Consider the following 16,834-nt stretch of genomic DNA (forward strand, 5'->3'; position numbering starts at 1 on the left):
ACTTTGCCTTCAGCAATCTCTCAATTTCCCCCTTGATTTTCTCGATCACTTCAGGAGCAAATCTTCGAGGACTTTGCTTCACGGGTTTCTTTCCTGGGATCGTTGGTAGCCTATGCTCCACCAATTCTCGATCTAGTCCTGGCATTTCATCATAATCCCATGCAAAGCAATCTTTATATTCATGCAAAATTCGAATTATCTCCTCTTTCAGCTCCCCTTGTAAGAACTTGCTAATGTAAGTGACTCGCTTATTTTCGATGGTTCCCAGATTAATCTCTTCGAGAGGATCTTGGGATTCTAACTTATGTTCTTCATTAGCGCCCCTTTCGAACCCCAAGGGTGAATCATCAAAAATACAGTCCAGTTTGAGTTCTAGCTCTTGCTCTTTACCTTCTTTTGTCTTCTCGACCTCTAGGTCTGTTTTTTCTTTTTGCTTTTCATTTTTTATCTGAGACTCCTTGGTCCCTTTGATTTTCTGTTTTTTGTTTTTCTTCATTCTTCTTTTCGATTTCGAAGTCTTTTCCCTTCCTCTTTTGTTTTTCTTTCCTTATTGACTCGAAATCCGTCCCCTCTTTCTTTTTTTGTTTTTCTTCGGCCAAAATGGCCGTGCTAACCTCATTGTCAAACTGATCTTTCTCGAGTAAGGATCTTCTTCCTTCATTCATCCAGTGGAGCCGAATTCTTTTCGGCTCGAATCACAAATCCTCTCTTCACGTCCCAACAAAAGGTTTTCTTGACGCCTTCCTCTTCATCCATCACCCCAGAATTGTAGGCGTCGAATGGTTTGGTCTTGGCAAATGCTGTCAGTTGTTGATCAGCAAAATACATGCCAACTTCATAAGTCTTCTGATCAGCCTCGAGAACCTCCAACCCTTCATTTTCATTCCAGAAGAAAATCCTTTGGTGAACCGTGGAAGGAACAACACCTACCCCATGTATCCATTCTCGACCTAGCAGGACATTAAAATTCACCTTCGATGGCGCCACTATAAACATAGTAGTCCTCTTCACACTCCCAATCTGCACATCCAACAAAATCATACCTTCGGGGTGTGAGGACTTTCCTGCGTAGTCCGATATCATGATGTTGTGAGGCTTTAAGTCAGCCAGAGATTTCCCAAACCTTTTCAACATTGTTTTGGGCAAGATATTCACAGCGGTGCCTCCATCGACTAAAACCTTATTCACCTACTGCCCCTCAATCATCAAAGTTAGCAACAGGGGCTTGAGGTGTCCTTTCATTTCCTCGGTGGGAGAGTTAAACACAACTGAGTTGAATTTGGGTACAACCCTCGAGATTTGATTGACCCATATAATCTTGGACTCATAATTGGGGTCCTCGAAGACGTCTTCCCTGTTGATATCCTCTTGTTCATTCACGGATTCCATAGCACCAACATACTCCGAAGGTAAAATGGAAACTACCCCGCAAATATCTTCCAGAGAATTCTCGAAACCGCTCTCGAAGCAGTCCGTTATCATGTCCTCATCGTCTTCGATGAACTTTCTAGAGGACTCCCCTTTTTGAGGAACTGGAATCGAAAAACGATTTCCCCCCATACCTTCAAAGGTTGCTTTTCGCATCCTTTGCTGCCTCCTCCATTGGGTTTTGGTTAAGTTGTTAAATGGATGTCGGAAGCCACGTCCATATCCCCCAGCCGAAATTCTAGCATTCCCAGTAGTCAAATTTGAAAATTTTCCTGCATTTCCATGTACCGGATTCCCAATGCCAGTCATTACTTGTTTACCTCGACCCATTATAGGCCTTGGTGGTGCATTCCATCTTCCAACAGGTACATTCGCATTCGGCACAAAAGTGTTGCCGAACCTAGACGAATTATACATCTCCATCTTCCCAACAGGGGCATTATATTGTGGCATATGAACTTGCCTCATGGTCAAACCAGCATTCGACCTAACATTGGGTTTTGCCTTCTCACGCAGCTTTTCAGCTTTGTAATTCTTCATCATTTATGACTCCTCGAAATCCTTAGTCGCTGCCCTATCGAAGACGGCACTGCATCGAGGACACAACATGACCTCTTTATCAGCTTCTTTTTTCTTCGACAGAAACTCCACCAGACTATTCTCTTCCTTTGGGTATATAGGTTCTTGCTCTTTAGCAAAGTCCTCCATTAACTCCTCGAGCTTCTCGTCAGAAATAGGTTCAATGCTATCATCGTCCTCAGCAGCAACATCCACCATGTTGATGGGCATCGAAACTGGTTCAACGTAGCCAGTATGGGCAGCAAATGGATCAACATCCACCTTCATTTCCTTTTCTTCAAAAGCCAGGCGACCATCAGTAATCGCCTTCTCGATGAAATCCCTGAAACGCACACAACTGTTAGTCCAATGTCCATACATATTATGATATTTGCAGAATCTCTTTCCTTTTCTTTGCTCGAAAGGTGGAATTTTATGATTCTCTAGGAGTATAATCTGTTTATCTTTTAGCAAGATATCGAATATCTTTTCTGCCTTACTCACATCAAAACTATATTTCTTAGTCGAATTCCCTTCTACATTATCTCCCGGTTTTAACATTTGACACCAATACGTAGGACCAGGACGCAATTCTGCTAAGTTAACCTCAAAATCTTCAGTCGAAATCTCGTAATTAGAATCGTCACTGAGCTCGGAATTTTCTAAATAAGCTACTTTCTCTTTTCGAACAAATCTATCAAATTTTCTTAACCTATCTTTTTCTAGCTTAATTTGTTCGATTCTTCTCACCTTTTCGGCTAACTGGGCCATATCTCTCAACTGTTCATTTACTAATTTTTTGCGTATCGAGAAATCTAACCCTGTTGCTGCGATCCTAACTAATTCATGTTCAGGTATATTAGTATAACATCGAGATTTCAATTGCCTGAACCTATTTAAATAATCATCTAAAGTTTCCTGGTTTTCCCTCTTAATGTTCATTAGATCGACTATACTCACTTTCATTTCTTCTCGGAAGAAATGTTCATGGAAACTACCTTCTAACTGAACCCAAGTGTGTATCGAATTAGGGGGCAGGGTTGTGAACCATGTAAAGGCATGCTTAGTCAGTGAACTTGGAAAATATTTCATTTTTAAATACTCATTATTTGCCAGATCCCCATATTCGACCCCATACCTAGCTATATGTTCGACGGTTGACTCAGTTAACTCTCCCGCGAATTTTGAAAACTTTGGCATTTTTATTCCTCTGGGTAATTCTACTTGAGTTATATAATCCGGGAAGGCTGACACAAAGTAGGGGCGTTCATTTCGACCCACATCGAATCCATGTCTATTGAGTATCCTCTCTACCATTTGGTCTAAGTTATCCTGTGGGTTTCTATTAGGTCGAACTACGTTCTGGTGAAAATTCTCATGCCCCCAGGATTTTCCATCTCATTCAGATTTCCACTCATGGCTCTCGAAGGTGACCCCTCACCTAATTTATCTCCAATTTTATTTATCAATTCATACAGAAGAGTCATAATATTATGCATTTGTGTTGACAACAAATTGAGCATGTCATGATTACTGTGGTCCATTTGTTGTCGAAGAGCCATCATGGCTTGGTTACTAATACCCGTAGGTATATAACTCCCTGGTCGAATCAGCGAACCCTCCTGACTTGTCCCAACATGTTGATATGGGTCTTGCATGACAAAACCCAAACCATTTGGCCCAGGGTTGTATCCCTGTGGGGATACTTGTACTTGTGGGTTTGTCCCTAAAAAAGGTATAGGCATTTCTTCGTGTACAGGTTGGGTATTACGCCAATTTTGTGGCATGCCCCAAGGGTATTCTCGACTGACGTTAGTTAATTCCTGAGTCATATTAGTTTGCCTAGCCCCCTGTTAAAGCCTAGGAACATTTTCGACTAAGACTGGGGACGATCCTGTTGCCCCCCTTGTCCCACTAGTCACATTATCGAGGTGAGGACTCTCTAGTTCTACATTAACATGGTTATCATTATTTGTTTCCCTCCTATTGCTAGCATTAGATGTAGACATAGTTCTTCCACTCCTAAGTCTCATACAACACGTGCACCTAAAACTAGTCCAATTATGTTCAATTTAAACGTGTCCCACTGGGCGTGCCAATTTGTTTATGGTGGAAAACGTTCAGAGGTTCTTTTTATTCGAACTAGCATACGGACAGTATTTCAATTTAGGCATTTAACGTGTTCTTACGGAATGAAGTATGGAGCAATTACCATGAAGTAAAGTATTTTTAATGATTAACCGTTGTTACGCATTCATCAATAATTACCAGATAATGATATGCATGTACATAAATGCACAGAGAAATAGAATGGACAATAGAGATATTGGCAATACATATCATCATTCACGGTATTCAACCTATTACAACATTTTAACGTTTGAGTACTTCCAAACAGCGATTGAATGAAAAAGAAAGCTACGCTAAAGAAAGCTACGCTAATTCTAATCCTAAAAAGAGAAAATACAAATGGTCAAGAAGTGATCATACCCAAAGATAATTCCTCACATGGAAGCCATATGTGCAGGCAGAGAATGCTTTAGAATCTGGTTAAAGTATGAGTTTTCCGACCTTGTGACAATGCAGGTTTCTGGAATTTATAGAGTGAATCAATGGCGGTTAACTCACTCGGATGCTCCTGCACGTAGACCACTATGAGATAACCGCTGCCCACTATGCTCATTATGTGGCTTCTAAAGTGTAACTTCTCATAACCGCTCCTCGTGTATATTAACTTCTCAACCAATAATCGTCTTCGAATTCGAATTAGCTATTGTTGGCAGGTGTTGATCAATATGTATGACTTCAACTTTTCGATCGTGACTCGAAAAACACTCACACAGACCCCTTGTACGTTCCCAGCAGGTGTTCATTTTAATATTCTCTCGAGTAACACCTGTTTGATTCTTAGGATTTTCGAGTAGACTTAACAAAAGGACATGACTTAGAGGTTTATATATTACTAAAGGACATTGCAGCGAGGAGAATTGACTGGAAGATAAGAATTCGTATAATAAGATTATGGAGGTTGCCAGAGTATAAGAATCCATTGCAAACAAATTCCTTGGAGATGATTTTGGTGGATGAAGAGGTTATTTTTCTATAAATTATAATAATTATAAATTTTATTGTTGGATAGTGTAATTTTTGTTTTTGCTTCTAATTGAAATTTTCATCTTCACAAAAAAAATATAATTAGTAAATATATTGTTTTCAAAATCAATTACAATGAGTCAATGATCTTAGTAAGGACATTGATAAATTTTTTTGCACGTATGTTATTTTTTAGAAGTTAATGTATTTTTTCCTTTTATTCTTTTAATTATTTTTACTTATTATAATTCAAATAATAACCTTATTTTAAAACAAATAAAATTAATCTGATTCAAATCTTTCAATTTTTTCTTTTTAACCAAATCCTACAATTCAATATCTTTTAAAAAAAAAACTTACCGTCACTTTTGTATATAAAAATCATTTTATTTAAGGCTAATTACTACGGTAGTCATGTTGTATTCTTGCATTTTTAATTGATGAATTTCTATGTAGTGTTACTGGATTTTTTCAATTTGACCTTTCTATTTTGTTGCCAACTCATTACATGTCCTTCACTTCAATTTTTTCTTATTCAATTCAATTTTGCCAGAGTTTAAGAATCCATTGTAAACAAATTCCTTGGAGATGATTTTGGTTGATGACACTAGTACAACATAGGTATTCCACGTCGGTCATTTTGAGCTTTTTACGTCAGAAAAAATACCGACGTCAATGTGGGAGACGTAAATCTACGTCGGCATTGTAAAACTGACGTAAATTTATGTCGGACATTACCAGGTTCGACGTAAAAAAGACGTAAAAAAGCAGTAAAAAAAAATAACGAGTGCAAGCAGAACGACCCGTTCTCCTTGCAGAACGGGCCGTTTTGAATGGAGAACGGGCCGTTCTACCTGTTCCAGATGCAAAAGAAACGTAGAAGATTTGAAATAACAATATTCAAAAAAAAATGAAGAAAAGAACAAGTAGTAGTGAAGATGGAAACTAGACAGGGAAAAGGAAATGAAAAATACATAAAAAATGGAACTTGCAATTAAGTGTACATGGGAAAAGGAAACGTGACCGTTCTTACAAACGTAAGCCCGAATGATAGGCTCACCATCGTCGTGGAAGCCAAAGTCGCGCCGCAAGCAAAAGGCAGAGTCACTAGTGGAAAAAAGACTTTTTAAATCGGTTATTTTTAACTTTTAAAATCGGTTCTTTAACCGATTTTGAAAGAGCCGATTTTAAAAGTTAGACTTTTAAAATCGGTTAAACAACCGATTTTAAAAGTTAACTTTTAAGATCGGTTGTTTAATAACCGATCTTAAAAGGCTGGCTGGGAAAAAAAATTAAACTGGAACGGGCCGTTCCAAAAATGGAACGGGCCGTTCCAGTTTAACCAAAAGACCTAAATTTAATTTTAAGTACGGGGCGTTCTCCTTGGAGAACGGCCCGTTCCCAAGGGAGAACGGCCCGTTCTCCAAGGAGAACGGCCTGTTCCCAGTGGAGGACAGCCCGTTCTCCTTGGAGAACGACCTGTTCCCAGTGGAGAACGGCCCGTTCTCCTTACAGAACGGGTCGTTCCAGGTTCGAACTTTAGCCAAAATGAGCCTGAAATAGAGAGAAAAAAAGCGTGAGAAAACGAAAAGAGACACAACAAGAACATGAGAAGACGAAAATCAAAACGAAAACGACAACAAAATTTACCTTATTGGAGACTTTAGAAAATGAGAGCGTCACAGATTAAAAAGAAGAATGAAGGGAAAGATTAAAGAGAATGAGAATGGAGGGGAATATAAAAGATTTCTGACGATACTTTTAAAATCGGTTATTGAAGAACCGATTTTGTATACTACATACAAAATCGGTTCTAAAATAACTGATTTTAAAAGTAGCACTTTTAAAATCGGTTCTTAAATAACCGATTTTAAAAGTAGCACTTTTAAAATCGGTTATAGAATAACTGATCTTAAAAGTACTTTTAAGATTGGTTATTTTATAACCGATCTTAAAAGTGGCACTTTTAAGATCGGTTCTTTTATAACCGATCTTAAAAGTGACACTTTTAAGATCGGTTCTTTTATAACCGATCTTAAAAGTACTTTTAAGATCGGTTCTTTTGTAACTGATCTTAAAAGTGTCACTTTTAAGATCGATTCTTTTATAACCGATCTTAAAAGTACTTTTAAGATCGGTTAAATTTTAACCGATCTTAAAAGTGTTCATTTTATTTACAAATTTGCCACCGCGTCACTTTTAAGATCGGTTACCTTATAATCGATCTTAAAAGTCCGATTTTAAATCTAATTTTTGCACTAGTGAGTGAAGCTCCAAAAGGCGCAGATCCAACTTTCTCTTGTTGCCATCTGCAATGTTAGTGTGTATGAAGAAAGCTTAGCACTTCTCTTATTTTTTTTCTATGCTCTTATGAAGAAAACAATGTTAAAATATAGAAAGCTGATACAAGATAAGGCGCAGATCCAGCTTTTCGAAGGCTTCAAGCCCTGTTTCAGCGGAGAGCATGGATTCCCCTGCACTTCTCTTCCATAGCTTAGCACGTTTAAAGGTGCCTACACTTTAATATAGAAAGCTTTTTTACGTCGGATATAATAAAGTCCGACGTAAAATGTAAAATTTACGTTGGATATTAGATGCATCCGACGTAGATTTTACATTAAATCTGACGTAAAAAAGTTTAAAAAAATTACAAAAATATCACCGCGTCTTTTTTACGTCGGTTTTTATTTTGACCGACGAGAAAAGAGTGACGTAAAAGACTATTTTTTTACTAGTGTGAAAAGGTTTTTTTTCATAAACTATAACAATTATAAATTTCATTGTTGGATAGAATAGTTTTTATTTTTGCTTCTGTTTAAAATTTTCATCTTCACCAAAAAAAATATGATTAGTAAAGATATTATTTTCAGAATCAATAACAATGAGTCAATGATCTTAGTAAGGACATTGATAAATTTTTCTACACCTATGTTATTTTTTATAAGCTAATGTATTTTTTTTCTTTATTCTTTTAATTATTTTTACCTATCATAATTCAAATAATAACCTTATTTTTAAAATAAATAAAATTAGTCTGATTCAAATCTTTCAATTTTTTCTTTTTAACCAAATCCTACAACTCAATATCTTTTTTTAAAAAAAAAACTTACCGTCACAATATACGGTGTTTAAGAATGAAACACCAGTGTGAACCCGAGAAGAAAAAACAAGGGTTTGAAAAATGGGACAAATTGTCAAGTAATAACTATAATAATAATATTCTGTAAAAAAAAAAAGTAACTATAATAACACCGGCGATGACAATGTTTTTTAATTCAATCCCATATATTTCCTAAATTTGGGAAATAAAAATTGAAAAGTTGAATGAAATGAAATGAGATCATATTCCATTCCATTGTAGTTTTAATAATTGTTACAATAGAATATGATAAAATGAGAATGACTCGTCCACTTATAAAAGAAAATATTCATTCACTTATCAAAATAAAGTAATAAAATAATGAAATGACTAATTTCTTCTTATATCCCAATGATCCAAACAAAGGCTGTTACTACATCTATCCTTTTCCAAACCCCACTTTGTAGGAGAGCCATGTGGTCTGTCTTCTTTGTTTTTCATTTCTTTTTATAATTACCACTTTCTCCTTTTTATTTCCAAGAAATTTTATTTTTGAACGGTGGTTCTGAAAAGCACGAGAGTTTTGTCACAATCTTTAATAATACAGGAAATTGCAGACAAATGTGATTAATAAAAATAGAACTACAGTGGCAGCAATGAGTAAAAAATATAAATAAAAATATGATGTTGCGTCCAAAATAGTAATGGCATACCAATTTTCAAAACCTTACTCGTATCTATTTTCTACAAGATCTGGGTTTTTGTTACAGCAACAGCTAAGGGCCAAAGATTACTTATTGCCACGCTGAAACATGCCATACATTATAAAGCAGCTGTCTCAGAACACAGAATTTTCTACAAGATCCAATCAATAATTAAACTTCTTGTCAGAAATGATAAGTTCTTTTTCCTTGCCATAAAAGAAATTTGAGAGACATACATTGCTTACTTAAAAAACAAAACAGAAATCTGACAAATTAATGACTGCCATAAGTCCATGTTTTACGGTATTTGAACTTTATATATAGGTGTATGTGATGACAATGTCTGTAGCAGATGTTGAAGGACACAGCAATTATTAGTTTAGTGACTAAGCAAAAAGAACAGCCAAGAAAAGATCGAATATTATTCACAGTGCTGTTATTGAACTGTATTCCTCCATTCATATACCGGCAGCCCCCTCACCTGATCACGTGGCCTCCTCATTCTAATTTCAGCATTTGCCATCTCTATCTTCATGTGTCATGATTGACAAATAACTATGTTTCTTAAATGTTGTTCGGATGGTTGAATGTAGGTGAACCAAAAGATGAGAACTCCAAAGGTGAGACTTAATATTATTGGAGGAAGATGATATTGATCACTTGCAAACACACTTAACCCCTAAGTCGTTAAGTATTTTAGTAGAGTCACGAATGAATTGAAATGCACCATGCCCCTTGACCAATTTTATCTTAGGAATTATTTTTTCTCTCATTAAAACGAGTCCTTTAAGCACCTTGCTTTTGTAGCCAACTCTTCCTACATGTGTCATCACGTTTATAAAATCAAGATAAGTAACTCACTACTACAAGATGCATATTTTACATCGGTTCTCTAAAGTTATCTACATCGGTTCTAAAACCGATGTAGAATAGAGCGATGTAGAAAATGTATACATTTTTACATCGGTTCTGAAAAACCGATGTAGATTTAAGCATAAATCTACATCGGTTCTCTGGAGAACCAATGTAGATTTATGCTTAAATCTACATCGGTTCTCTTTAGAACCGATGTAGATTGCATTTTTTTAAAAAAAAAATGCTTATTTGCAGAAGGGGACCAAATCTGCAACAAGGAAATAAGATATACAAGAAACCAAATCCAAAACAAATTCAGAAAGAACATTAGAGACAACAGCAAACCCAAGTCCTAAACTGAATCTTGAAAGCGAATACTCTGAATTTTGACTCCACTCTTGGCACTTTCATCAGCTCCAAAAAATACTGAAACATAATCAAGTTATTGAATTAACAAAGGTCAAAAGAATTCATTTTAATCCAAGTGTTGATGGTAAAGATTAACAAGAGTAATACAAACTTTTCCTTCCATGCATGTGTTACCGAGCAACCAATCTTTCATTAATGGTAGTTTAGGAAAAAAAAGGTATTTTTAAATGAGATAGTAAAATTAAATAATATTAACTAAATTTTTTGATTAGCACATAAATTAGTTAATTTTTTTTTATATTTGAGCCCGGAGAAAGTATAAGAAGTGCTTTGAAATTACTAAGTTTCAATTCACATTCCATCAATTGTTTCCTTAAAATAAAACTACTTCTCTTATTATGGTAGTTGACTACCTAATTTCTTCTCTCTTATTACTTGTAATTTTTCTCGAAATCAAACCAGAGTATAAGTAGTTTATCCTATCATTACTACTCTCTAGGGGAACTGTACACTTTCAAGACAGCCTAATTATCCTTCATGAAAACTTGAAGACACCAACACATAAATCAGTTATGGATATGCCAAAAAAAGACATCCCATATAAGTTCTCTCTGCTCACATTTGTCGTTTCAAGTATTATTATAATGTTATGGTTAAAAGAAATTAAAAACTATTAAAAGATAGTATTATTATAATGTTTGGATGTGATTTTACACGTCTAAATCAGAGCTACCTCTGGTAGCTTTTGCATCTTGGATGCAATTTCATTTTTGGATATACATTTTGGATGTACATTTTGGATGCGTGTCCAAGCACACTTTAAGGATTGTAAACAAGATTTAACACAAAATTCTTGTTTAATTAATTAAGGTAGAATTGATTTTGCTCCCAATTACATAACACATTAAACACAACCAAAATTAAGATCAGTGAAAATCAAGTTTGCCAATGCTTTGTTATAAATTTAGGACTAAACTTATATGCAGTTCCTTAGGTTCTTTTAGCATGTTCTTCAATCAAAATTAAAATTTCACCTTAGTAATGTATATTGATTTAAGTGCAAATTTTTATTATGCATTGCAGACTACCAAGGTAAGAAAAACATGCATAACTTATACTAGTAATTAACATGTCCCACCAACCCAAAACAAAAATCTACATCAACATCTTTCAAATGAACTAAATTTTACAAAATAGAAAAAAGACATTAACAAATTCAGCCACTTACCAGTTTAACTGGGTGATTCGGATTTATAACAGAAAGTGTAAGGTCTTCATTCCACTCAGGATTCACATCTTTTTTAATCACGCGAGTCTTTAGTTTCTGCCGGAAAAAAAAGGAGAGGGTTCATTAATCATCATCTTCCATAATTAAACAAGATATACCAAGAAACAAATATTACATTTAAAATGCTTCAATCACCAGAATTAAGAACTAGTGATGACAATCACGCATATCCCCAAATGTTATCATGCAAGCCAAAGTGCCAAACTTCAATTAAACTAAAACATGACACAAATTAAGAACTTTTTCACCCACTCCAAACCTATAAAAGATTAAGAACTATTAAAAGAGATGTGGACCATTTACATACCAGGCTTGACAACTTCGCCTGGATTTGACTTTATAAGAAGTTGACGACCATCCAAGTGAGTCAGCACAAATTGGAAGCCACATAAGGCCTCAGTGAGGGACAAGGAGTTCTCCACAAAATGGTCTTCAGACTTTCTTCTGAATTTGGGGTGTTCTTTCTGCTGAAGCACAAAGACTTTAATCTAGCATGTTTAATACATTTCAACCAAGCCCTTTCAGTCTAATAGCACACAACAACCTTCCACCCGAAAAGACCAGAACACAGTAAGCAAAACTATCTGCAAAACTCTTAGCATAAAAAAACAACACCAACTCTTTATTTCTCATAAATAATCACCAAAGTATAGAAAACGAAACGTGAAAGCAATCCACACTAATCACCAGGTGCGCTCGGTGGGCTTGAGCCTCTTCCAGATCCCCTCCACCACCTCCACGAGGGAGTCAAACTCGGTCAACAGGTGCGCGTTGGTGATCCCCGAGACCCTGTCTTGGCTATCGAAGTTGGCTCTGAGGAAGAAGCCGAGGTCTTTGGAGGCGCAGAGGAGCTGCTCCACGTGCTGCGCGAACCACCGCACCTAGGAGGTGGGGTCGGCAGTGCTACGGTGGAAGTTGGAGAGGTTGAGGTGGTTTCTTCCGCCGGAGGAGGGGTAGACGGAGAGCTGGTCCTGGAGGATGAAGGTGTCGTTGCAGACAATGTGGTGCACGAAGAGGCACTTGAGGGCGACGGTGGCATGGTGCGTGGCGTTGAGGCGGTCCATGAGGAGGTCGACGAAGGCGGAGGCAGTGGTGCGTGAGCCATCGGCGGAGGAGATGAGCGTGGCGAGGTGCTTGCGCGTGGGGGGCACGGAGGAGTCGTGGGTGGTGGCGTAGAGGAGGGAGAGGGTGGTCCATTAGGAGAGTAGCGCCGCCTTGCTCTGCGATGCTTTCTCTTTGATTATTCCGATTAGGAGTATTGAACGACGGTCAAGTGGGGGAGTTAGAGGGGGAGGCGACGACAACAGCGTAGGAGTGGAGGAGGTGGCGATGGAATCGAAGAGGGCTTTGGCGTCTTGGAGGTTTGGGAATTTGAAGAGAGGGGGAGTGTGCACCCGCGCGAGAATGTTAGGGTTTCATTTCCACATCGGTTATAAGAAAAACCGATGTAGAACAACTCCCGGATTTATCTTCTACATCAGTCATAAGCAAAACCGATGTATATATGTTTTTATTTTATATTTATTTACAAGTTTGTCACCGTGTTTATGATTTACATTGGTTCTAGTAGAACCGATGTAAATATGGCGATGTTAAATACTGTTTTTGTAGTAGTGACTCTTCAAAAGCCAAAGTTAAAGCTGCTCTTGTATGCGCCATGTAAGAAATAAAATTAATGTGAAACCTACAAATTTTAAATCAGATGATAGAATTAATATTCTGAAAAAAGCGTATATGTTACTGTGAGACCCCTTTATTCCTTTTCTTTCTTCCCCAGACTCTTTTTCACTCTCTTCTCACTCAATTCTCATTTTCTCCTCACTCCCACTCTTCTCATCCATTTTGCTGGCTGTGCTCTCATTGTCCTTGTGGTAACTTTGTATTGAACGTGCTGAGTAGATGATTGTTCTTCCGGGGCCCTGCCGTGCGGAGCTTCTCTTTCGTCCTCTTTTCTTCTCCGTTTATTCCTCTTCCCGGTGCTCGGATTCTCACACCGAGGTAAGGGAAGCTAGTTCTTCCGGATTTTGGTTGAGAGCGAGTTTTAGAAACTCCATTGCTGGTTGATGATTGATGATTCTTAGTTGAGATAGCTGGAAAATGAAGTTTGGGGGTTTTGGGGGGTTTTTGAGGAAATTTGGGAAATTCTTGATTTGTGGTTGCATGTACCAAAAGATGGTATTTTTGAACTCTTTGATGAAAATGTGGTAATTTGAACCGATTGCATGTGGAATTTCCTGATTATTTTGCAGGTTTTTGAAGAATTTTCGAAAGTATTAGGTTTACTACTAAACTCGCGTTGAGCGCAGTTCTCCGCGCCAGGCGCATGGCCATCTGAGGGCAGCATTTAGGCAAGCCCGCCGGGCGCAAAGATGTGTGCGCCGGGTGTGCTTGAAGATGTTAGCCTCTGGATGGCCCACGCCGGGCGAAGGTTGAACCGCGTTGGGCGCGATGTCGGTTGTGACTTGTTTTTCGGATTCTGGCATGGCGTTGAGCGCAATCTTGGTCTCGCTGGGCGCTGGGACTCCTTGGAGTCTCTGCCATGGAGGCGCCGGGCACAATTCGAATTGCGCTGGCCATTACAAGAAAAAGTTAAATTTCTCACGGACAAAAATCCGCCAGAAATTTCCCATGGATTTATATCCGTGGGAAATTTCCGACGGAATTTCTGACGGATTTTTAAATGATGGAATTTTCGACGGAATTTTCGACGGATTTAAATCCTTCTAAAATTTCCGACGAAATTTCCCACGGATTTAAATCCGTTTGAAATTTCTGAACAGAATTTCCCACGGATTTAAATCCATCTGAAATTCCTAAACAGAATTTCCCACGGATTTAAATCCGTTTGAAATTTCTGAACAAAGTTTCCCATGGATTTAAATCCGTCTAAAATTTCTGAACAGAGTTTCCCACGGATTTAAATCCGTCTGAAATTTTTGAATAGAATTTCCCACGGATTTAAATCCATCTGAAATTTCTGAACAGAGTTTCCCACGGATTTAAATCCATCTGAAATTTCTGAACAGAATTTCCCACGGATTTAAATCCGTTTGAAATTATTAAATAAAATTTAAGCCAATTATTTTTCAAATGCAACCAATCCTAATCGCATCGATACACACAACAATGCATTATATAATATTTTCATTATTATATGGGTGTTTTCAAAATATAAATAAGATAAATATAAATCAAAGTGTGTGAGGTATGACTTATATTATATTACCTATATAAAATTATATGTTTAGGTTATTATAAATTATAAACTAATTAGCATAAATGTGTTTTTTTTACTTAAAATACCAACACATGACGTCCAAATTTAAGAATACCATATCTTTTCTTTAATTATTAAAAATCACTCATCTCTTTGAAAATAACGTTATTAATTAAATAAGGGGAAAAAAAGTTAAATTATATTCTGCAAATATCATATATATGTATCTATCATTTATTTCTAAATTACATCCAATACTATGCATGTCATTTTCATGAAAACTTTCATTGATCTTCAATTTTGAAAATAAGATTTTTTTCAATTCATTTTCAAAATTATTACTTAAATTTAATATATTTTTTAAATCACAGTGTGCATGATATTTAAAATAAATTTCAAAAAAGTTGAAATAATGAAATAAGAGATCAAATCTCATTTAATTAATGATATTTGTATTAATAAATTATTTTCTCTTATTAGTATATAAATAGTATTATCTTTATGTGCCACTTAAATAAATAAATAAGAAAATTAATACTCACTTAAAAATTTGAGAAGAGATATGAGTATGACGTTATTGAGAAAAACTTCAAGTAGGGGTTAATGAAATTTTTTCTAGATTAAATCTTCTTTATTTAAAACTTAAAACATTAAAGTTAAAATAATTACACTAAATAATTATTTTTGTTCCTAATAACTGATTAATTTAAAAATCTCTCTTTAAGTTGTAGTAATTTCTTAAATTTACATTTTATTGATTTCTGAAGTTTATATTTAAGTAAATAAGTAAAATACAAAGTAACGAGTATAAATATGAGTATTTAAAACTTCAATGAATCTATATATAAAAAGTAGAGATAAAGACAGAGAAAATGAATGGAAGAAAAATAGTTAAATATATAGTTGTTTGATTATCTATAGTAATAGATAAAGGGAAATATATACGTCATCTTGTAACTGATTTTGTCTAAAAAATAATAAATAATCATACCCTTAACTGATTTTTATTTTATATATTCTAATTTTATTTGTAATAATATGATTATATATTTAAATAGTTTAATTTTAATAATTTTTAAGTATATTTTTGTCTTTTCACTTAAAATATTTGAATTTCTATATTTTAATTTGAATTATTTTTTAAGTATATTTTTGTCTTTTTGTCTTAAATTTTTGAATTTCTATATTTTAATTTTAATAATTTTTTATTTCTATTATTTATTAATTCTTTTCTTTTTTAATGTTTTATAACATTATTAAAATTTTATAATTTTATTTATAATTTTGTCTTACTTTTTATTTTATAAATATAATTTGGATTACTCATTTTATAATTAAATTAAGTTTTTTTTAAATTTTTTATGAGTTTACATTCTAAGAATGTATTAAAACCCCTCAATATTTGATTATTAGATAGCAATAACATGGATATTCTGATTATTAGACATTATGTTATAATTCTACTGATCATACTATATGTTATTTTTAAATTTGAACTCCTAAACTTTATTTGTTATGTATGACATTTTATTTTGTATGAATGAACTTGTTTTGATTTACATAATTATAATTGATTTAATATCTTTAAATAGGATAATTATTTAATACAATTTTGAATTAAAAAAAATTTTCACAGAATTTCCCACGGATTTATCCGTGGGTAATTTCCCACGGACTAATCCGTGGGTAATTTTCCACGGACTAATCCGTGGGTAATTTCCCACGGATTTATCTGTGGGAAATTACCCACGGACAAATCCGTGGGAAATTACCCACGGACAAATCCGTGGGAAATTACCCACGGATTAGTCGTGGGAAATTACCCACGGATTAGTCCATGGGAAATTACCCACGGATAAATCCGTGGGAAATTCTGTGAATTTTTTTTTAATTCAAAATTTTATTAATTAATTATCCTATTTAAAGATATTAAATCAATTATAATTATGTACATCAAAACAAGTTCATTCATAAAGATTGAGGGGTTTCAATACATTTTTATAATGTAAACTCATAAAAAATTTAAAAAAATTAATTTAATTATAAAATGAAGAATCCAAATTATATTTATAAAATAAAAAGTAAGATAAAATTAGAGAGATTAAAATTATAAAATTTTAATAATGTTATAAAACATTAAAAAAGAAAAGAAAAATAATAGAATAAAAATTTATTAAAATTTATTAATAAATAATAGAAATTCAAAAATTTAAGACAAAAAGACAAAAATATACTTAAAAAAT

At 34.9% G+C, this 16,834-nt stretch overlaps 1 pseudogene; it reads right to left on the minus strand.

Annotated features, from left to right (window-relative positions):
• Positions 1 to 10,069: 10,069 nt before the first annotated feature.
• LOC145957155 (putative clathrin assembly protein At4g40080) lies at positions 10,070 to 12,789 on the minus strand (annotated as a pseudogene).
• Positions 12,790 to 16,834: the final 4,045 nt, after the last annotated feature.

The sequence above is a fragment of the Cajanus cajan genome, chromosome 4 (assembly GCF_000230855.2).
Source record: "Cajanus cajan strain Asha chromosome 4, NIPB_CcT2T_4, whole genome shotgun sequence".
Classification (NCBI taxonomy): Eukaryota; Viridiplantae; Streptophyta; class Magnoliopsida; order Fabales; family Fabaceae; genus Cajanus; species Cajanus cajan.